At 38.7% G+C, this 24,395-nt stretch overlaps 1 protein-coding gene across 1 annotated transcript in view; it reads right to left on the reverse strand.

The window, feature by feature from the left end:
• Nucleotides 1-24,395, reverse strand: part of ARHGAP32 (Rho GTPase activating protein 32) — a 184,314-nt gene that overhangs the window by 114,593 nt on the left and 45,326 nt on the right.

Below are 24,395 nucleotides of genomic sequence, written 5' to 3' on the forward strand. Positions count from 1 at the left end.
TAGGGAATACAGCCTGTGGCCATAACTGACCAGAGAGAATCAAAACATGAATAAAATGAGAAGTTTAATGAAACTGAACCATTGGAAAAGAAAAAGAAGTCATAAAGAATATAATGACTGCACTAAATAAATACCTTCAATTAACAGACACAATCAAGTAAAAGAAAGAATTAGTGAACTCAAAGAGAGGTCATTCCCAACAAAAGAGAAAGAGAGAGGGAGGGAGGGAGGTGGAAGGCAGGCAGGCAGGCAGAAGAAAGACTACAGAAATTATGGGATACCAATAAATGTAGCAGGACTTGAATTCTTGGTATCCCAGAAAAAGAGAGAGAAAAGGGGGAAGAAAGTCTATTTAAAGAAGTGATGTTTTCACCATTTGTTGAAAACACTGTCCTTTCCTCCACTGAATGGACTTGGCAATCTCACTGAAAATCAATAGCCCTCAATGTGAGGGCTTTTGTTTTATTCCACTGGCCTATACATCTGTCTTTATGCCAGTACCACACTGTTTTGATTACTTTAGCTATGTAGAAAGCTTTGAAATTAGGAAGAGTGAGTTCTTCAACTCTGTTACTCTCCTTAGGGTCTCTTTTATTCATATGTATGATTCCATTTACCTGAAATGCCCAGAAGAGGCAAATCCTTAGAAACAGAAAGTAGGGAGAGATCCTGCTGTGTAGCATTGAGAACTATGTCTAGATACTTATATTGCAACAGAACAAAGGGAGGAAAAAAAAAAAGTAAGTAGTGAGTTCCTGTTGTGGCTCAGCAGATTACCAACCCAACTAGAATCCATGAGGATATAGGTTCGGTCCCTGGCCTCGATCAGGGGGTTAAGGATCTGGGGTTGCCATGAGCTGTGGTGTAGGTCATAGATGGGGCTGGGGTCCGTGTTGCTACGGCTGTGGTCGCGGCCATCAGCAGCTGTAGCTCTAATTCAACCCCTAGCCTGGGAACTTCCATAGGCTGCCGAGTATGGCCCTAAAAAGCAAAAAAAAAAAAAAAAAAAAGAAGCCAGAAGGTAGATTAGTGGTTTCCAGACTGCGTGTATCTTGGAGGTGGGGGGAGGGGGAAGGGGAAGGTCTGAGAATGAAAGTGAATAACTGATTACGGTACAGGGTTTCTATTTGGAGTGATGAAAATATTCTAAAATTAGACTTCACTGATGGTTGCACGATGTTGTGAATATACTAAAAAAAGCTGAACCACATACTTTAAATTGGTAAATTATATGGTAATTTGAGTTATAGCTCAATAAATCTGTTTTTAAAGTGAATTTTTAAATGTGAAAAAAATCAATAGCATTTCAGTAATTAACAGAATCTAATCTTTAATGAAAAATTTAAAATATTCCATTCATATTAGCAGTAAAAACTATAAGATATCTAAAAATAAACCAAACAAAAGGTGCTGAATATCAGGGGAAATTACCAAACATTACTGAAAGATGTGAAGGGAGATATAAATAAATCTATGCATATTTGAAAACTCAGTACAGTATACACAGTTATTATCCCTCAATTAACCTACAGATTAAATGCAACTTTTATCAAAGTTTCAATAGCTTACTTTTCTATTCACAGTATTTGTCGAGAAGAACCTATAATGTAAAAGGAGAAACAATGGGCAAAAAATAACCAAGATAATTTTGAAGGTAGGCGATTTGCCCTATTGGATATCATGATTTAATGAGGCTACAATTCAATGCCTCTCTGTGTGAACTTGCTATTCCTCCCATCGAGAGTAGTTTTCCCCCTTCCTTTTGTTATTGTTTTATTTTATTGAATTTATATTATGCTTATGACTGTTTGAACCAATAAAACATGGTGAAAGCAATTTTCTTCCAACACTAGTGATTAACAAGTCTTAACAGCTTCTGCTTGCCTATTCTTAGAGCCCTAAGCCACCAGTCGGAAGTCCACACAGGAGTTCCCGTCGTGGTGCAGTAGTTAACGAATCCGACTAGGAACCATGAGGTTGCGGGTTCGATCCCTGGCCTCGCTCAGTGGTTTAAGGATCCGGCGTTGCCACGAGCTGTGGTGTAGGTCGCAGACGCGGTTCGGATCCTGCGTTGCTATGTCTCTGGCGTAGGCCAGCAGCAACAGCTCTGATTAGACTCCTAGCCTGGGAACCTCCATATGCTGCAGGAGTGGCCCTAGAAAAGGCAAAAAGACAAAAAAAAAAAAAGAAAAAGAAAAAAGAAAGTCCACATAATGCTACTGCAGAGAAAGCAGTAAAGGCTGTAAAGTATGAAACACTATTGAAATCTGAAAGACCACAGGGGGGATGAATGGAGCATCCCCAGCTGACATCACCACGTGATTGCAACTGCATGAGAGAACCTAGGGGAGACCAACAGAGAGCTGCCATCTGAGTCAATCTAGGGAATCATGAAACACAATAAAGGGGTTGTTGTATTAAGTCACTAAGATTTGAAGTGTTTGTCTTTTAACAAGGTTTAACAGGAACCAATTAAGACAGTGTGATCCTAGCGAAGGGACAGAGTATGGACCAATGGATCCAAAAAGACAGTCAGATACTTGACACACATATTTGGACACTGATATATAACCAAATGGGCCTTATAAACCACTGGGAAAAAGAAATACTACTTAGTCAATGAGGAACTAGGTAAAGAAATAGATTCAAGAGTTCCCATTGTGGCACAGAGGTTAGCTAATCTGACTAGTATCCATGAGGAAGCAGGTTCGAACCCTAGCCTTGTTCAGTGGGTTAAGGATCTGTCATTGCTGTGAGCTGTGGTGTATGTCGCAGACGCAGCTCGGATCCCACATTGTTGTGGCTGTGGTGTAGGCTGGTGGCCAGAGCTCCAATTAGACCCCTTGCCTGGGAACTTCCATATGCCGCAGGTGGGGCCCTAAAAAGCAAAATAAAGAAAAAAAAGAAAAGAAATAGATTCATACCTTATTCCATATTCAAAGTATAATTCCAGATGAATTAAACATGTGAAAGCACAAAAATCAAAACTTTTAACATAAAGTAGTAGTAGTATCAATAATAACAATAATGGAAATACAGGAAAATACCTTTGAGCCCACAGGGTAGGGAAGAATGTCTTAGCTAGAACATGAAAAGGGCAAAACAGCAGACAGATAAAACTGACTCCATCTAAGTTTTTAAAGTTATCACAAAAAGGGTACAATAAACCAAGTGAAAAGGTGAGTAACAAATGGGGATAAAAATGTTTGTCATCTCTCCTATCTCCCAAAACTTGTCTCTCACATCTGTTCCTTTTTTTCCCGTCCTCCACTGCTACTTACCAGGTTCTGGGCCTCAGAGCACCTGGTCTAGACAATTACAAACCAGATGATTACATAGTGGTCGGTTTTTTTTGTTTGTTTGTTTGTTTCTTTTTTTTTCTTTTTTCTAGGGCCGCTCCCTCAGCACATGGAAGTTTCCAGGCTAGGGGTCTAATTGGAGCTGTAGCCGCCAGCCTACACCACAGCCACAGCAACACAGGATCCGAGCCGCATCTGCAAACTACACCACAGCTCACGGCAATGCCGGATCTGCAGCCCACTGGGCGAGACCAGGGATCGAATCCACAACCTCATGGTTCCTAGTCAGATTCGTTAACCACTGAGCCATGATGGGAACTCCCCGTAGCGGTCTTCTAACTGATCTCTTTCCATGCCCCACTAGTACACTGACCATGGTACTCTCTTCTCAAAATCTCTCAAAACTTTCTCAGTTTCTAAGAAGAATCTAATTTTAATGTAAAGTTCGAATACCTCAGATAAGGCTTGAAGGATGACATTTCTCCAAATTATCTTCTAAGCCACGTTTTCCCACAATCATTCTAACCTGCTCATCCTCTTTCCTTCCAGGTACCTTTGCCTCTGCTATTTTTCCCTGTCCTAATACTCTTCACTTCTACCTTTGCATATCCACAATCTATTCACTCCTTAGCAGACCTCGCTTGAATGCCACAGGAAATAACCCCTCTGGCCTTTGAACACCTATGAAAACTCCTACAGTAGGCATTGTATTTTTACCTTACTACTTTTGTTGGTATATTTGCTTGTTTCCTCTGAGGAAAGAATCTCTTATCTACTTTATCAATGATACTCACATAAGCATCTAGCAAAAACAAAATATACAGTAAAACCACTCTGAATGAATTGTTTATGAATTTTAAGACTTCCTATACTCAAGAATGAACATCAAGATGTTTTATACGGTACCGAACAATATGTACCAAGAGTATATACACTGTAAAAGATTAGACAACATTTTGCTGATAGAAACTTATGACATGAGTTAGTGATTTAAATTATTTTTACTTGCTCCAACTTAATGATACCACACTTCTTTGTCTAAAAGGAATGGAAAACAGAATTGCCAAGTCCCATACCTTCTGGATTTCTTACAAATCTATTTTTGAAGTTATTTTTCCTATATTGAATTCACTTTTCTTTCACCATGGATACCAATCTGAAATTAGTGCTGTTAGGATCTTTAAAAATACAACTCTATTCAGCAAGCTTTCAAATGTTCAAAAAAAAAAAAAAATCCTTTCTCTGCACGGAGAATGGAAATCAGCATAAAGATGGGTAAACTTACATCACCCCACCCACATAAAAACCATTCATCAAAGCATGATCAACAGGCTGCAAATGGAGCAAAGAGTTCTCTTCTTTTTATTCATCTTTTATGATGCCATTATGGTTGCAATTTCACTATGACATACCTACGGAGTTTGTAAACAGTTTTCTTCATCTCTGAAGCCTGTAGTAGATATGGAAACAATGAAAAACAATTTGTTGCACAATATTATGCAGTCTGCTCACCCCTACCATCAACATCCTGATATTCAACACTGAAAATACTACTTCAAAACCACTGAGTTGAGGACGCCAAATGGAAGAAGAACTCTACATTTAGAGTTAAAACTTAGGGCTTCTTTCATTCGCTACCACCTCATTTCGGAATGTAGGGCAAAATCAGTAATAGACAAAACTGCCATTTAAATATCTTAGGAAAAAGCTTAAAAATAAAAATCATTAAAAAAAATTTATTAGGGAAAAGCTAAAGATCTACATGCATCTTAATAAACATAATCGTCAGTTTTTCCTTCCAGAACTGGATCAGAGCCCTCTTTCCTCAGGTGAATACCAGATGAAGGAAGTGGTCTGCTTATCCTTAAACAGCAGAACCACCCTCAGCTCAATGAGAGGCCAACAGCATGAAGAACAATGGGAATTGAGATGAAATGACAGAATAACAGATTCACATCTTCTATCTTATTGATGCTCACTCCAGAATATACACTTGCCAGGAAATAATACGTCATGAATATTTTCACATTTGTGTATGGCCAGTCAAAACTTTTTAAGCAAACAGCTTCAGCACGGGGGTTAAAGGACAACTCAGTGGGAACTCAAATGATAGAATCCTCCAGAGACATAGAAAGTCTTTCTCTCCCCAGAGCCACCTATTTACATTCCAGTGTATCCATGAAAGAGACCTTTCCTTCTTTTCCCTAGAGAGGATGTTCTTACATTCCAAAGCAAAGGTCCCTCTCTCCAACTACAGAAAGACAAATCAACAGAAGTGCCAGCTACCCTACAGAAGCGCCACGTTTCATAATTTCAGAGGGTGTCTCTTATGGTACAAAACCCCTCTGTACCCATAGGGCAGATCTGGTTCTCACTGCATTACCTCACGGAGAATTGGGGCATAAGGAAACCCAAACCAAGTTACTCTATGAAAAAGGTCTGATTTCTGATTCAGAGACCTCACATCTCTGTTAGAAAGACAGAGAATGTGTCTGTGTGTATGTGTGTGTGTCTGTAACTGTGTCAAGCTGACTCATTAGCCTTTGAGTAGAGTAACATCTGAGACCTGTCACAGTTTCAGACTCAACAAGACTATTTTTTTTTTTTTTGGTCTTTTTGCCATTTCTTGGGCTGCTCCCGCGGCATATGGAGATTCCCAGGCTAGGAGTCTAATTGGAGCTGTAGCCACTGGCCTACACCAGAGCCACAGCCATGCCAGATCTGAGCCACGTCTGTGACCCACACCACAGCTCACGGCAATGCCAGATCTGTAACCCACTGGGCGAGGCCAGGGATCGAACCCACAACCTCATGGTTCCTAGTCAAATTCGTTAACCACTGAGCCACGACGGGAACTCCAACAATACTATTTTTGCAAGCATATTCAGCCAGATGCCTGGAAGTAAATACTCCATGTCTAATGTGACTCTGATATATGATATATTTTTTCATCATTCAACCAATTTTACACACCTCACTCCTGGACTATTACCTCAAATGAGATACAGTTAAAATCCAGTACTTGGATCACAGTAGAACTGATAACTTACTCTGAATTTTTCATTTCAAATCCTCCCCTCAAATGACAAAGATTTCCAGGCAGACGAGGAGGTATTACTACAGAATGCATAGCAAAGAAGGGTTGAGATTAATCTGTTTTGGTTTGAGGAAAACTTTCTGGTAGGGGTGGGAAGAGTAAAATTATCACAATTTTTGTTTCAAATGGTTACATACATAATAATATGGATTTCTAAGTAAGATTTTTTTTTTTTGGAGTTCCCTTTGTGGCGCATCGGAAACGAATCCGACTAGGAACCATGAGGTTGCGGGTTTGATCCCTGGCCTTGCTCAGTGGGTTAAGGGTCCAGCGTTGCCGTGAGCGGTGGTGTAGGCCGGCAGCTACAGCTCCGATTAGACACCTAGCCTGGGAACCTCCATATGCCGAGGGTACCGCCCTAAAAAGACAAAAAAAAAAATTGTTTTTTTTTTTAACTGGAAATATTTACAAGTTAATCTTGAAACTGTAAATAGACTACAAAAATGGAGAAATAACTTTTCATTGATTTACCCCCTTTTTTTTTTTCTTTTTAGGGCCGTATCTGTGGCACACAGAAGTTCCCAGGCTAGGGGTTAACTCAGAGCTGCAGCAGCCAGTCTAAGCCACAGCAACAGCAACACAGGATTCCAAGGCCCATCTGTGACCTACACCACAGCTCACGGCAACGCCAGATCCTTGACCCACTGAGAAAGGCCAGGGATCGAACCCGCATCCTCTTAAATCCTAGTTAGGTTTGTCACCGCTGAGCCATGACCGGAACTCCTGATTTACTTCATTCTTATTAATGTCTGAAAGTCTCAGAGATAAGTACCAAAACTTATTGCTGGTATATATTTCTATAAACTTTAATGTCTACGTTTAGATGAATTCTTATTCAGAAAGAAAATGCAGTCTGTTTCCAAAAGAAACCACACTTAGTCAATAGTCCACTGAACTTGCTAAATATTATACCAGTATAGTGGAACACTGAAACCAAAAATGTGAAATCCATATGTATGATCTTACCTGTTAACAATTTGGTAACAAAAGATTTTGGTGTTGCTATTTGACGGAAGAAAAATATAATAATGTGTTTTCTCTGGTTTCTTTTAGCTTTATTTTTAAACTGTAAACCTTCTAAATACATTACAATTTCAGTATTCTAAGCCATGGGTTTAATTTTACCTGAAAATGGAGTGAAATTTTTAAATTAATTATAATTACAGAAAAGGTAGCTGTTATTTACCTTTCTCTATTTCACAATTTTATATAAAGTTAATTTTTATGTGAAAAGAAATATTATATTGAAATAAATTGACTGCCAGATCACCAAGAATATTATCAATACAGTAGTCTCTCTTGGGAGGGGTAGTTTGTCACAAAATTCCTTATAGTTATAAAGCCTCCTATTTGCAAAGAATTTCTTTATCCCTTGTCCCAATCCTGACACCACTATCCTCAGAAAAGTGTTATTTTCTACATTTGCCAGGTTATGGTCTGACTTTACCAAAGTTCCTTAGGCTATCTGCCTTCTCCAAAGTTCTTTAAAACTACTGATCAATCTGGTTTGATATATTTATTTCTATTTTACAAATGAGGAAACAGGACCACAGAAGTTAAGGAATTTACTTAAGAGCATACAGGACATATTGCACTATTAATTATTATACTTTTTTACTTTCAATTACATTAAAGACATAAGATATTTCCAAACTATGGTTTATTCCTGCTTATTAAGACAGTAGTTCTGTCCGTTTATCCTTTCCTGGTACTTTTTAAAAAGAATGTGAAAAATAGCTCTGCAGCTTTGATTCAAACACAGCCCCCTATCACTTGCCAGCTGTGACCTTAGGTAAGTTCTTAAGCTCTTTCTACCTCACATTACTCAACTGAAACTGTTATGAAGAGTCAATGAGACAGCATACAAACAGTAGTTAGTATAACATCTGGCTCACAGGAAGCATTCGATAAATGCCAGGTTGTATTTTTTATTATAATTCTGGTTACTTTGGGAGTTCCCGTCGTGGCGCAGTGGACACGAATCCGACTAGGAACCATGAGGTTACAGGTGTGATCCCTGGCCTCGATCAGTGGGTTAAGGATTTGGCGTTGCCGTGAGCTGTGGTGTAGGTCACAGACACGGCTTGGATCTGATGTTACTGTGGCTGTGGCGTAGGCCAGCAGCTGTAGCTCCAATGAGACCCCTAGCCTGGAACCTCCACACGCCATAGGTGCGGCCCTAAAAAGCAAATAAATAAATAATAAAAAAATAAAAATAATTCTGGTTACTTCATGTAAAATGAAAATTCAGGGTTTTTTATTTTATATTTTACTCAACATTTCTACACTCAGGTCAAACTTTTGCTCCACATTTCTCAGTATCAAGGCAAGAATGTGTCTGCTGAAAGTGTTGACTGAAATAAATGCACAACCTAAAAATTGGGAATTATGCCACAGCAGCATTTCCAAGCCCCCTGTATAGCAGCTGTAGTAGAGAACACTCAAGAAATAGGTATAAGATTCATACTTTCTCTGTGCTGTATTTCAGTCAAAACCTGAGCTCTCACATTCAGGTTAATTTAACTTAACACCTTACATGAAATTGGAGTTCCCATCATGGCTAGGAACCATGAGGCTGCAGGTTCGGTCCCTGGCCTTGTTCAGTGGGTTAAGGATCCGGCATTGCTGTGAGCTGTGGTGTAGGTGGCAGACACGGCTCAGATCTGGCATTGCTGTGGCTCTGGTGTAGGCTGGCAGCAACAGCTCTGATTAGACCCCTAGCCTGGGAATCTCCATATGCCATGGCTGTGACCCTAGAAAGAGACAAAAAGATTTAAAAAAAAAAACTTTATATGAAATTGGATAAAAAGAAACATGATCTCACAGCTTTAGATAACCAAATGATAAAAAGAAAATGTGAAGCATACATAACCAGTTGCTATTCTACACACTAGATGGCAGTATCACATAAAGCACAGCAGAAAGAGAAGCAAGCCTCAACAGCTTACAACGCAGAGTAAACTGATTATACCTTCCATGTTGCAAGAGATTTTTTCCCTTCTTACTAAAAAATATTTCGAATGTGAATGTGCATAAACCTTTGTTTTTGGACAATGAAGATAATACAATAAGGCAGAAGTGCAAAAAAGACAGTACATTTCCATAATATAAAACTACATATGGTTTTACTTAATAAATAATAAGCCATATCTAGTAATTGCTAATCTTTTTTTCCAGGTTCCAATTTCTCTAAACAAAATATTATATGACACTTACACATCAAACCCTAGAGTTTGTTCAAAGTACCATTTAGGGAGAAAATGTTCAAACACAAATGCACTTATCAAAAAGCAATGGCTGGAGTTCCTGTCGTGGTGCAGTGGTTAACGAATCCGACTAGGAACCATGAGGTTGTGGGTTCGGTCCCTGGCCTTGCTCAGTGGGTTAACGATCCGGCGTTGCCATGAGCTGTGGTGTAGGTCGCAGACGCGGCTCGGATCCCGCGTTGCTGTGGCTCTGGCGTAGGCCGGTGGCTACAGCTCCGATTCAACCCCTAGCCTGGGAAACTCCATATGCCGTGGGATCGGCCCAAGAAATAGCAACAACAACAATAACAACAACAACAACAACAAAAAGACAAAAAAAAATCAATGGCTGAAAATGAGTAAAATAGCAATGGTACTTATACAATTTTATTTATCTAAGGAAAAAGGGTGCTTAGCAATTAACGAAGGGGGAAATGAAGGGAGGAAGGGAGGGAGGGAGGAGGGAATGAATAATGATGATGAATAAAACCCCAAGTTGGTTTCTTGCTAAGACCAAATGTTAAGAATACATCTTATGGGAGTTTCCACTGTAGCTCAGCCAGTTAAAAACACGACGTTGAATTCGTGAGGATATAGCTTCGATCCCTGGCTTTCTTGCTCAGTAGGTTAAGGATCCAGCGTTGCTGTAAGCTGTGGCTTAGGTCGCAGATGTAGCTCAGACCTGGTGTTGCTGTGGCTGAGGAGTAGGCCTGCAGGTGCAGCTCCGATTCAATTCCTGGCCCAGGAACTTCCATATGCCACAAGTGTGGCCATAAAAGGACAAAAGAAAAGAAAAAAGAATATATCTTACGGACAACTTACACCCATAAATCTGAAAACCTTTAAATGGGTAATTTTCTAAGAAAATATAAATGATAAAAATTGACCTAAGGAGACACTGACTAGACCAATAATCAAACTATAAGTTGAAGAGTTCCTGTCGTGGCGCAGCAGAAACGAATCCGACTAGGAATCATGAGGTTGAGGGTTCAATCCCTGGCCTCGCTCAGTGGGTTAAGGAACCGGCATTGCTGTGAACTGTGGTGTAGGGCGCAGACTTGGCTTGGATCTGGCATTGCTGTGGCTCTGGCGTAGGCCAGTGGCTACAGCTCCGATAAGACCCCTAGCCTGGGAACCTCCATATGCTACAGGTGCAGCCCTAAAAGGACAAAAGACAAAAAAAAAAAATTATAAGTTGAGATGGTAATTAACGATTAATCCCTCCAATGGGAACCAAAAAGGAAAATTTTACTAAACCTTCAAAGAACAAGTAATTCCCATTTCCAGAAACTATTCCATGATTTTTTTGTTTGTTTGCTTTTTAGGGCCATACCCATGGCATATGGAAGTTCCCAGGCTAGAGGTAAATCGGGGCTGTAGCTATCAGCCTACACCACAGCCAGAGCAAAGCGGGATCTGAGCTGCATCTTCGATCTACACCACAGCTCACAGCAACACCGGATCCTTAACCCACTGAGCAAGGCCAGGGATAGGACCCGCGTCCTCATGGATTCTAGTTGGGTTCATTACCACTGAGCCATGACGGGAACTCCCCAAGATATTTATTTTTGAAAAGATATGGTACAATGAAGTTCTCCAAGTCAGGCTAGGGAAAGGTACAATATACAGATCCACACCACTAATGAACATACACACAAAAACCATAAAATTTTGATAGAGTGAAAAAAGGACTTTATTTTTTAAATATTCAGCCCCAAAGTAGTGTTTCCCAGGAATACAAATATATTTGAACAATCTATCTCTATGACCAGAGTAATGGTTTTTACTAATTTTTAAGGATAGCTTATTCGTGCTCTATAAAGTGGACTACGATAAGAACATGACATAGGACAGCTTCTCCTGCTCCCTCCCCAGTTCATTTAAACCAGAGCTCACAGTTCATCTACAACATCTTAGCTAGAAGGATTATCAGCTGTCATCTAGTTATTCTTGTGTATACAGAAACTGTTTCACCAGGATGATAAAGAAAATAGGACCAAGATTAACCAACAACCTCCCTCGAGGTCAAGACAGTATGGTACAATGAGAGCACAAGGCCAGCTGGCCGTACCCATTCCCTACCCACCACACACACACCAGTGTCCTTTTTCCTCAACAGGACAATGTCATCTTAACCACATGTTACAACTGAAGATAGTGAACTGATAGTTGAACAAGAAAGTCAGAGCCAGCTGCAACAGGATTTGAACATATCCCCGCAATCTAAAGCATATGTGCTGCCAATTCACTGGGACAATATACACAAGCCTGGGAATTATTTTATCAGGTACAAATTAAATTAGAAACAGGAATGCTCAAGGATGCTCAGTGCCTACTTTGCTTTCAAAAGGTGGGACCCAAGATTTCAGAACTACTCTGAAACCAGAATGAGGAAGCAAAATTCTGTTTTACAAAACCAGCCGTGAAAAAATACTGCACCCCTCTGCTTTTTACATAGAAGTCACTTTTCTGCTGATGTATTACCAAAGCATTCCTTCCAAAATTATAATTATCTTTTTCCAACAAATTCTTCTAATTATTTTTACATTTATATTATTATATAATTAATTCCAAGTAATTGGAATATAATTATTTCAATTATTTTTATATTTACATAGACATATTTTTTATTGGAGAATAGTTGCTTTACAATGTTAAGTTTCAGGTGTATAGCAAAGTGATTCAGTTATATATAAATATATATTCATTCTTTTTCAGATTCTTTTCCCATATGGGTTATTACAGAATATTGAGTAGAGTTCCCTGGCCTATATAGGAGGTCCTTGCTGGTTATCTATTTTATACATAGTAATGTCTATATGTTAATCCCAAATTTATCCCTTCCCTCCATGTTTTCCCTTTGGTAACATAAGTTTGTTCTTGAAATCTGTGAGTCTGTTTCTGTTTTGTAAATAAGTTCATATGTTTCAGTTTTTTTTTAGATTCCACATATAAGTGATATCATATGATATTCGCCTTTCTCTGTATGACTTACTTCACTTAGTACGATAATCTCTAGGTCCATCCATGTTGCTGCACATGGCATTATTTCATTCTTCTCTGTGGCTGAGCAGTGTTCCATGGTATATATGTACCACACCTTCTTTATCCACTCTTCTGTTGATGAACATTTAGGTTGCTTCCATGTCTTGGCTATTGTGAATAGTGCTGCAATGAACATTGGGGTGCATTCATCTTTTCAAATTCTGGTTTTCTCTAGATATATGCCCAGGAGTGGGATCACTGGTTCATACAGTAGTTCTATTTCTAGTTTTTAAGGAACCTCCATATTGTTTCCTTGGAGCTCTTCTTAATTTATCAATATAACATGACCACTGTTACCACTCCAGTAACTATTCTACATGATTTTTAGTGGCTGCATAAAATTTCCTGTATGAATAGCCCATAATTTACACCATTCCTAATTCTGAACATTTAAATTATTTCTAATTTTTTACTATAAATAATGATGTAATAACTACACGGCTTTTTGAGAATTGGTCTTTGCCCATAATGTCCCAGTCTCTACCCAAGGAACTCCTACTCAATCAAATGTCACCTCCTTTGTGCAGCATTTTATGATTCTTCAAAACAGGGTTCATTTCTCCATATCTGTGGAATATATTTGCAGGTACAAATAAATGAAGATATAAAATTAGCCTCAAGCTAACATCTTAATCCTAACATATTTTAGCCTCCTGCATATGAACAGTAACATCTCAAGGCAAGGAATAATGTTATCATCCTTTTTTATATGTCCAACATACAGTATCCTGCCTGGAACACAGCCAACATGCAACAAGTGCTTGTTAAATGAATGACTCCCAACACACCTCACAGGAAACACCATGCCATACTTCCCATTCAAGAGTCTTACTGAGCTCCTACTATTGAAAGACTGTGCTGAGTTCTGCAGAAAGAAAAAATGAGAAATATCCACGCAAAGAGTTTAAAATTGTTTATGAATATCAAATAATAAAAGTAAATCAAAGCAGAAAATGGTAAATGAGATAAAAATGTGTAATGTTAACAATATCAAAAAGATTAAAATACTTAGGAATAAATTTAACCAAAGAAAATACAATACCTGCATGCTAAAACTAAAAAATATTATTGAAAAAATTAAAGACACCTCATTTTCAAGGAATGGAAGACATATTAAGATGGTTGTGTTCTGCACAGTAAACTACAGAATCAATATGATTCCTATAAAAATTTCAACTACCTTTATTTTAAAAAGAAATAGAAGAGTTGATACTAAAACTCATGGCAAATACAGGAGATCCAGAATAGCCATAACAATCTTGAAAAAGGAACAAAGTTGACAGACCCACAATTCTCAATTTCTTTTTTTTTTTTTTGTCTTTTTGCTATTTCTTTGGGCTGCTCCCGCGGCATATGGAGGTTCCCAGGCTAGGGGTTGAATCGGAGCTGTAGCCACCGGCCTACGCCAGAGCCACAGCAACGCAGGATCCGAGCCGCGTCTGCAACCTACACCACAGCTCATGGCAATGCCAGATCGTTAACCCACTGAGCAAGGGCAGGGACCGAACCTGCAACCTCATGGTTCCTAGTCGGATTCGTTAACTGCTGCGCCACGACGGGAACTCCCAATTCTCAATTTCAAAACACACTTCAAAGTTACAGTGATCAAAATAGTGTGGTATTGGTATAGAATATATATAGTCAAAAGGAACAAAGATGAGAGTACAGAAATAAACTCATACATCTATTGTCAAGGGCTTTCAGCAAGAGTGTCAATACCATTCAAGGGAAAAAGAACAATCTTTCCAACCAGTGAATGCTCATAAAACTATATATTCACATCCAAAAGAATGAATTTGGACCCCCCTACATCACACTATATACAAAAATTAACTAAAAATGGACCAGAGGCATAAACATAAGTGCTAAAACCATAAAACTCTTAAAAGGAACCATAGGACTAAATCTTCATGTTCTTGGGTTAGGCAATGGTTTCTCAGCTATAACAACAGAAGCATATGCAACCAAAGAAAAAAAAATAAACCAGACTTTATCAAAATTACAAACTTCTATGCTTCAAAGGACATGATGAAGAAAGAGCCATAGGAGTTCCCATTGTGGCTCAGTGGTAACAAACCCAACTAGTATCCATGAGGTCTCGAGTTCAATCCCTGGCACTGCTTAGTGGGTTAAGGATCTGGCTTTGCTGTGAGCTGCTGTGTAGGTTGCAGATGTGGCTCAGATCTGATGTTGTTGTGGCTGTAGCATAGGCCAACAGCTGCAGCTCTCATTTGACCCCCAGTCTGGGAACCTCCATACGCTTCAGGTGTGGGCCTAAAAAAAAAAAAAAAAAAAAAAAAAACGAAAGAGCCATAAAAGCTGTTAAGTGCAAAACAACTTAAATGACCACAAACTAAAGAACAGTTAACAATATGTAGTATGTAGGATGCCCACAAAATGGGATATTACTTAGCTATAGATAGGAATGATAAATGCTGCAACATGAATGAACCTTGAAAATATTACGCTAAATAAAAGAAATCAACACAAAAGAGTACATAGCGTACGAGTACATTCAGATGAAATGTCAAGAACAGGCGAATCTATAGAGACAGAAAGCAAATTAGTGGTTGCCATGAGTTGGATAGAAAGGAGACAGGGAATGACTGTATAAGGTTTTGGAGTTCCCACTGTGACCCAATGGGAACAAACACAACAAGTATCCAAGAGGAGGTGGGTTTGATCCCTGGCCTTGCTCAGTGGATTAAAGGACCTGGTGTTGCTGTGAACTGCAGTGTAGGTCACAGATGCAGCTTGGATCTGGCATTGCTCTGGCTGTGGTGTAGGCTGGCAGCTGCAGTTCTGATTCAGCCCCGAGGCTAGGAACTTTCATATACCATGGGTGCAGACCTAAAAAGAAAAAACAAACTAACGACAACAAAAAAGAGGTATGAGGTTTCTTTTGGAGGTAATGAAAACATTCTGGAATTTAATGGTAGTGACAGATAAACATTTTGAATGTGCTAAAAGCCACTGAATTATGTACTTTAAAATGGTTAAGACGGTAAATTCTATGTTTTATGAATTTACTTCAACAAAAAAGATGAATTTTATTTTATATGAATTTTCTATATGACATATCAATCTGAAAAAATATGTGTTATGATTCAGAAACTAACTCATCTACTGGGAATTGGAGGTAGGAAGAGAGGTAGATTAGAAAAACTTTTAAGAAGCTAGTTAGATCTGACACATGCCTTAAAAGACACTAGAATTCCTGATACATGATGGGAAGCAAGGTTAAAACATAGGAAAGATCATGACTTGTTTAGTAAATGAATAGTTTAATCTGATAAAAGTAAGATAAAAGTGGATAAAAGGCAGGGAAGATGTGTGGAAGCTTACATGCAAATCTTTTTTATTTATTTATTTTTTTGGTCAGGCCCATAGCATGTGGAAGTTCCTGGGCCAGGGATCAACCAATGACCCAAGCCACAGCAGTGACAACACCAGATCCCTAACCCTCTGAGCTACCAGGGAACTCCCTGCAACATGCACAACGTGACAACTTTGTGTAATTGACAGTAGGAGGCCAAGAAAGGATTCACACGGAGGTTGAAATCACTGGAGCTGTATTTCAGGCCAAGTTCGTGAAACAGAGGCATGTTCAAAGACCATGGAAGAGTCCAAACCAGAGAGGATGAAGATTTAAACTAAGAGATAGGAACAGAAAAGAAGGGTGGATTTGAAAGAACTATTCAACTAATGAGATGTGACACCCAACACTCAGGTGTACCTAGAGGTGACTAGGAGAATAATATCAGAAACCGGAACAGCTAACCCTAGCACCTTAGAAACAGTCTGCCTAGCTTCACATCCCAGCTCTACCATTTATTCTCTGTGTGACCCTTGGCAAGTCATCTCATCTCTCAAATATCCATCTCTAATCTGGGATTAGAGAACCCAACTCTTTGGGTCCTTGTGGGACACAGACTCAGCATACTTATTTCCAGTGCATGGTGGAACAGACCAACATGTACTGGGCTTTTCCAATGGATCCAAAAATGCTAACCTTTATCACACATTAAGTGTATACACACACAAGTATCCAACCATTTCCACACTCATCAGTCCACTGTTCTGTCTAGTCCTTTGGTAGAGAACAATTAATATGATAGAAAAATGAAATATAATAATAATAATAACAATAATCTTTTTAAAAACAGAAAAAGGATATAAAAGCAATTCATAGAAAGAGAATACAAAATATCTATAAACATAAAATAATGTACAACTTCACTCATAACTAAAGAAACACAAATTACAGTAAGAAGCTGCCATATTTCACCTATACAGTATAGGCAAAATTTATAAAAGTCAACAGTGCTTGTCAATGGGAGGAAAAGATGCGATAATTAATCACTGCATAAACTGGCATATTTCAAAAATGAACTTAGCAACAATTGTCAACATTTTAAATGTCTATACCCTTTGACCCAGTGAATCCTCTTATAGGATTTTATTTAATGGATATATTTACATCAATAAAACTTGGAATATCCATCAAAAGGGAACTGATTAAATAAATTATGATATAATAAAATGAAATGTTATGTAGCTGTGAAAAAGAATGAGGTAAGTCCAAACTACTGAAATAAAAATATATATCCAAGATATTATTTCAAGTAAAAAAGCAGTTTTTAAGATAGTATGTATAGAATTCCATCTATATTTTTGAAAGGTTATAGATAGCTAGGTAGATAGTTGTTCTATCTGGAGATACTGTTATTTTATAAATATATAGAAACATTCGAGACAGACACATGATAAATAGTTAACAAAAGAAATACAGCACAAAGGAAATTTATTTTGCATTAACAGTTTTCCTCATCCATTCTATTTGAGGTTTACAACAAATAAATGTACATTCATAAGAAATATAGTCTTATCATAGAAGAGCAAATTTAAATGGTGAAAAACATGCAATATTAAAAGAGCCCTTTTAAAGCAAATTTGATCTCATCTCAAACAAATTCATTCATCCATTCATTCAAAAAATATTGATTAAGTGATTCATTTGTGTAGATGGTAAGGTGGGGGAAAAAAAGAATAAGTAACAAAATATTTAGCCTATCAGATGGTGGCAAATGTTTTGGAGAAAAATAAATTATGTAAGAGAGACAAAGAAGGCTGGTGACCACAAGTTGCCATCTTACATACGGAAAGTACACTGTCTCTGTAAAGACAACATGTGATCAAATATTTCAAAAAGGGAAGGGAGCAAGTTACATGGATATCCAGGGAGAAGAACTTTCCAAGTAGAGGAAACAAAGTCCAATGGTCCTGAGGAGGGAGACTGTACGTGGGAAGAAGAGCAGAGGCATCTGTGCCCAGAACACTATGTCTTAGGGGAAGAGAAGAAAGAGATGAGGTCAGAGGTGTTAAAGGTAGATCTTGTAAACCCACGCAGGGAATTTGAAAGAATTTTACTTTTACTCTGAAAAAGAAGAGAAAGAACTGCAGTTTCTGAAAAAGTGACATGATCTTACTTATATTTGAAAAGAATCATTCTTGCTGTGGTGTCAGCTATACAAGACTACCGAAAATAATCCCCTTAAAAAGGACAATAGCAAGCCTAAGGTGAGAGCCGAGAAACAGGTAGGTGTGGTCAGATTCTGGATACATTTTAAAGACAGAGCCAAGAGTTTTGCTGATGGACTGGATGTGAGGAGTAACAAAAGAAAAAAAAAAATCCAAGATGACTCCACAGTTTGGCTGGTCTCTGGAACTGGAAAGACAGAGCTGCTATTCACCAAATTGGAGAAGAGAGCAGGTAGAACAGGTTTGAGAGAAGACAGTCTAGATATGCTAAATTTAAGATACTATTAGTCACCAAAGTGAAGTTGTAGAGAAGTCAGCTAAATACACAATCCAAAGGAGAGAGTGTGAAAATTTCCTTTTTATGTTACATGGTAATGATACTACTAGCCCAAATTAACCATTACATCTAAATTATCATGTCTTTCAGTCTAAATAAAATTGAGAATCAGAATCCATAACATATAGGATTAAGAATAATCATTTTCATTTTATAACTGAAAGCCCTAAGGTTAAATATAATATTGTCAGATTTTTAAAAATCGAGGGGACAGGAGTTCCCGTCGTGGCTCAGTGGTTAACGAATCCGACTGGGAACCATGAGGTTGTGGCTTCGATCCCTGGCCTTGCTCAGTGGGTTAAGGATCCAGCATTGCCGTGAGCTGTGGTGTAGGTTGCAGATGCGGCTTGGATCTGGTGTTGCTGTGGCTGCGGCATGGGCGGCAGCTACAGCTCCGATTAGACCCCTAGCCTGGGAACCTCCATATGCCATGGGTGCGGCCCTAGAAAAGACAAAAAGACAAAAAGACTAAATAAATAAATAAATAAATATCTAGCAGACAGTGATATTTTCCAGGATACAATAGCCCATTTCAATCATAAATTTCCAATATCTGAGAAAGAGCTATAAGTACGAACACTGGAAAACCACAACAGAAATTCCTAAGATCAAAGTGTAAAAAAAGAAGGTATTCAACTGAGACAGGGTGACAGGCAACAAACTGAGTCAGTCAACTGATGATATGAATAACCCACCGGGATATAACAGAGTGGCTGAGACAAAAGCTGAAGACCTATTCCAGACACATTTTACTAAATTTTCCTACTTATTTTCTCCTTAGAACATATTTTTGTCAATCCTATATTAAAAATAAGTAAGGATTCTGAGATGGGGATTCTGAGAAGATGGAGTAGGAAGCAACAGCAATCTCCCACCAATGACTGCACTGGCAGAGTCTGTCCGACACAATTATTTCGTTACTCTAGAGTCTATTGAAGACTTGGGACCTTCAGGGGGAGGCTTGGAGGATAAATCATGGTAAATTTTGGTCAGCTCTTAGCACAGCAGCAATTACCCATCCCCAATCTCTCAGCAAATGGCACATACACTCAAGGAGCAACTTACATGCAGTGTGTGAGAGCCACAGCCAGCAAAATGTATCCTGTCCTACAAAGAAAAAGGATCCATGCTCTGACTGCTGCTTCTGATAGCAGAGGTGCAAAGAGGGGGACACCCACTGTTGTTACACCCACCCACCCCCCATATTGTTGCAAGACCCTCCACTACCAGCCGAAGCAACTGACAAAGAATTTAAAAGGCCAGTGAACCTGCCCTCCCTCAATTTTTCTCTTTTTCCCCTTTGGGGATCCAGACATTATAGACGAGGACATTCAAAGCAACTGCATTTATGAGGCAAATTATAAGTGACCACATATGCCCAGGGAAAAGTGCAGGCTCAGGAAACACCAGATATGACCTTAAGTTTACACTTTAAGCTTATCCTTGGCACAGAGTGAGCAGGCAACAATTAAGACAAACAAACAAAACAGCAAACCTTAGGGAAGGGGGGAAATCAGATTTCCAGTCTTACCATATTACCACATTCAAATGTCTGAATCAAAAAACCCACAAGCTACACAAAGAAATAGGAAAATCATGGCCCATTCTAAGGAAAAAAATAAATCAACAAGGAAATCCATTAAAAAAGTGATAGTGGATCTACTAAGAAAACATTTTAAGAAAACTGTCTTAAAGATGTCCCACAAAATGAAAGGACAATGTGGAGAAAGTAAATGATGCATGAACAAAATGGAAATGTCAACAAAAAGAAATTTAAGTTTTTTTTTATTTATTTATTTTTGTCTTTTTCACTTTTCTAGGGCCGCTCCCCCAGCATATGGAGGTTCCCAGGCTAGGGATCAAATTGGAGCTGTAGCCGCCTGCCTACACCAGAGCCACAGCAACTCGGGATCCAAGCCTCATCTGCAATCTACACCAACTCGGGATCCGAGCCTCATCTGCAATCTACACCAAACGCCGGATACCCAACCCACTGAGCAAGGCCAGGAATCTAACTCACAACCTCTTGGTTCCTAGTCAGATTCGTTTCCACTGAGCCACAATGGGAACTCCATCAAAAATAAATTTCTAAAAAGAAATTCTGTACCTGAAAGTACAATAACTATAATGAATATTTTATAGGAGAGCCTTAAGGGCCAATTTTAGGGATCAGAAGAAACAATCAATGAACTTGAAGATATGACAAAGAAAATTAATGAGTCTGAGGAACAGAATAAAAAAAGAGAAGGGTGAAGAAGTGAAAAATGCCCAAGGGACCTATGGGATACCATCCCATACATTTAGAATGAGTCTCGGACACGTTTCAGGACAAGTCTCAGGATGAGAACAGAGAGACGAAGGGGCAAAGAGACTATCTGAAGAAAATAATCACTGAAAACTTCTAAAATCTGATTGAAGATATGAATAAAAGTAGCCAAGAAACTCAACAAACTTCAAGTAAGATGAACTTAAAGAAACCTGTTCAAGACATATTATAATCAAACTTTCAAAAGCCAAATATAATGAGGGAATCTCAAAAGTAGCAAGAGAGAAGCAATTTGTAACACATATGGGATCTTCACTGAGATTATCAAGAGCTATCTTATCAGAAGAAACTGTGGCGGCCAGAAGGTGGCGAGCCAATAAATTCAAATTGCTAAAGGAATAAAACTGTCAACCAAGAATATATCCAGCAAACTGTCCTTCAAAAGTAAAAGATAAAATAAGACATTCCTAAATAAATAAAACCTGAGAAAGCTCATTACCATTAGGCCTACTTCATACAAAATGCTCAAGGGAGTCCTGCAAGTTGGAATGAAAGGACATTTCACAATAACCAGAAAATGGATGAAAAAGTAAAGACCTCAGGAAAGGTAAATACATAGGCAACCATAAAATCTGGGACTGTGTAATAACACTTTGTAACCAATCCTTATTTTCTATGTGGCTTAAAAAACTAATACTTTTTTTTTTTTTGTCTTTTCAGGCCACACTCGTGGCATGTGGAGGTTTCCCAAGCTTGGGGTCGAATCAGAGCCACAGCTACTGGCCCATGCCACAGTCACAGCAACGCCAGATCCAAGCCGCATCTGCGACCTACACCACAGCTCATGGAAACGCCGGATCCTTAATCCACTGAGCGAGGCCAGGGATAGAACCCGTAACTTCATGGTTCCTAGTCGGATTCGTTTCCACTGCACCACGATGGGAACTCCAAAAAGCTAGTACTTTTTAAAAGAAATTTAGGTCTAGGGGGTCCCGTCATGGCATAGCCGAAATGAATCCAACCAGGAACCATGAGATTATGGGTTCGATCCCTGGCCTCGCTCAGTGGATTAAGGATCCAGAGTTGCCATGAGCTGTGGTGTGGGTCGCAGATGCGGTTTGGATCTGGTGTTGCTGTGGCTGCGGCATGGGCGGCAGCTACAGCTCCGATTAGACCCCTAGCCTGGGAACCTCCATATGCCACTAGTGGAACCCTGAAAAGACAAAAATAAATAAATAAATAAATAAATAAATAAATAAATAAATAAATAAAAATTTAAGTATAAAAACAAGTATTACTTAGTCGTTAACTCCTTATTTTGTTTTCTGCATAACTGAAGAGACAATCGTATTTTAAAAAATTATTAGTGGTGTTCCCTTCGTGGCTTAGTGGAAAGGAATCCAACTAGCATGCGTGAGGATACGGGTTTGATCCCTGGTCCCGCACAGTGGATTAGGGACCCGGCATTGCCACGAGCTGTGGTGTAGGTCGCAGACATGGCTCAGATCTGGCATTGCTGTGGCTATGGTGTCGGCCAGCAGCTATAGCTCGATTTGACCCCAGCCTGAAAACTTTCATATGCCACAGGTATGGCCCTAAAAGGCAAAAAAAAAAAAAAAAATTATGTATGTTTTGGGGCATACAGTGTAAAAAGATGACATCAACAGCCGTAAAGGAGCAGTTTTTGTACAGTTACTACAGTGTTATAACTTTAGGATGTTATATGTAATTCCCATGGCAACCACAAAGAAAACACCTATAGAATAGACACAAAAGGAAATGAGAAAGGAATTTAAACATTTCACTACAAAAATCAACTAAAAGCAAAAGAAGACTAATGCAGAAAGTAAGGGACAAGAAATCTATAATACATATGATAAATAGCAAAATGACAGAGGTAAATTCTTCCTAATCAGTAATTAATCTAGATGAAGTGGATTAAACTCTCAAATCAAAAAACAAAGATGGACACAAGGGATTAAAAAAAGTGATCCAACTATCTGATGTCTACAAGAAGACATACTTCAGATTAAAAGAAATAAACAGGTTATACAAAGAGAATTTCTAAAACTCAACAACAAAAACTAAACGACCCAATTCAAAAATGTGGAAAGAATGTGAATAGACATTTCTCCAAAGTACATGCAAAGATGCTGAACATCACTGATCACTAGAGAAATTAAAATCTTATTACATTCATTAGTTTGACTAAGATAGCATATGTATGTTCACCCAGACTCTCATCTCTTAAAATTGTTTGATTCCAAGTATCTAGTGGTGTTATGATGCATCTCTCTATTGCCCCCATCATGTCATGGACTGGCCATGCTCTCTTTGCATTGGATATAGAGTCATTAGTGTCTTTAATCAGATTGGAGAACCAGGAACAAGAGGTGAAAATGGGAGTGGCACCACTCAATCCTACTCATAGTAACTCACTAGCAAAACTGGTGCTTCCTGTCTCCGAGAATATATGTTCTGCTGGCCTAGAGGTCTTAGTTCCATCAGAAGACACAACAATGATTCCACTGGACTGAAAGTTAAGACTGCTGCTCAGTCACACTGGGCTCCTTATGCCTCTAAATCAACAGGCAAAGAAGAGAATTGTGGTGTTGGCTGGTGTGATCCTGACTACCAGGGGAAATTGGACAGCTACTCCACAATGGAGGTAAGGAAGAGTGTGTCTGGAATACATGAGGTTCCTTAGGGTGTCTCTTAGTATCACCCTGCCCTATCATTAGACTCAATGGAAAATAACAAGAACCCAATTCAAGCAGGACCATTAATGTCCAGACCCAGAATGAAGGTTTGAGCCACCTCACCACGTAAAGAACTACAACCAGCCAAAGTTCTTTCTGAGGGCAAAGGAAATACACCATGAGTAGTAGATGAAGGCAATTTTTTTGTTTGTTTGTTTGTTTGTTGTTTGTTTTTTTAGGGCTACACCTGTGGCATATGGAGGTTTCCGGGCTAGGGGTCGAAATGGAGCTGTAGCTGCTGGCCTATACTGTAGCCATAGCCATGAAGGATCTGAGCTGGATCTGGGACCTACACCACAGCACACACAATTGTGTTCTGTTTTGCTACACTCTCAGGTATATTCCATGAGAAATTCAGTTATAAACCATGAGAAATGCATATGTACATCAAGATTTGTGTAATACAGTGTTCACTGAGATGCTCTTTAAAATAGCCAAAAACTGACAACAACCCAAATTTCAAACAAATAAAAGCAAAAAATTACTTGTGACACACATGGATTAATTCACAGCAGTGAACAAACTGAACAAACTGTAACTACAAACATCTAAAGGGATTAAATTTCTCAATGTTAAATGAAAGAAGCAAGAAGAAATATATTCAATAATGAAGCCCACCCTGATGTGATATTTCAACCTACCTCCAAGGACCCCTGATTCTTATCAATTCTATTTTTTTTTTAACCATATAGTTCTTAATCTTCTTGGCCATCTTCTATGCTTTTTAAGAATATGTCCTTGACTTTTGTTGTTTTCATTCACTAATATAGCCAAAGCACCTAAAATAGTACCTCGTACATAGCACT

Source organism: Phacochoerus africanus, chromosome 11 (genome assembly GCF_016906955.1).
Source record: "Phacochoerus africanus isolate WHEZ1 chromosome 11, ROS_Pafr_v1, whole genome shotgun sequence".
Classification (NCBI taxonomy): domain Eukaryota; kingdom Metazoa; phylum Chordata; class Mammalia; order Artiodactyla; family Suidae; genus Phacochoerus; species Phacochoerus africanus.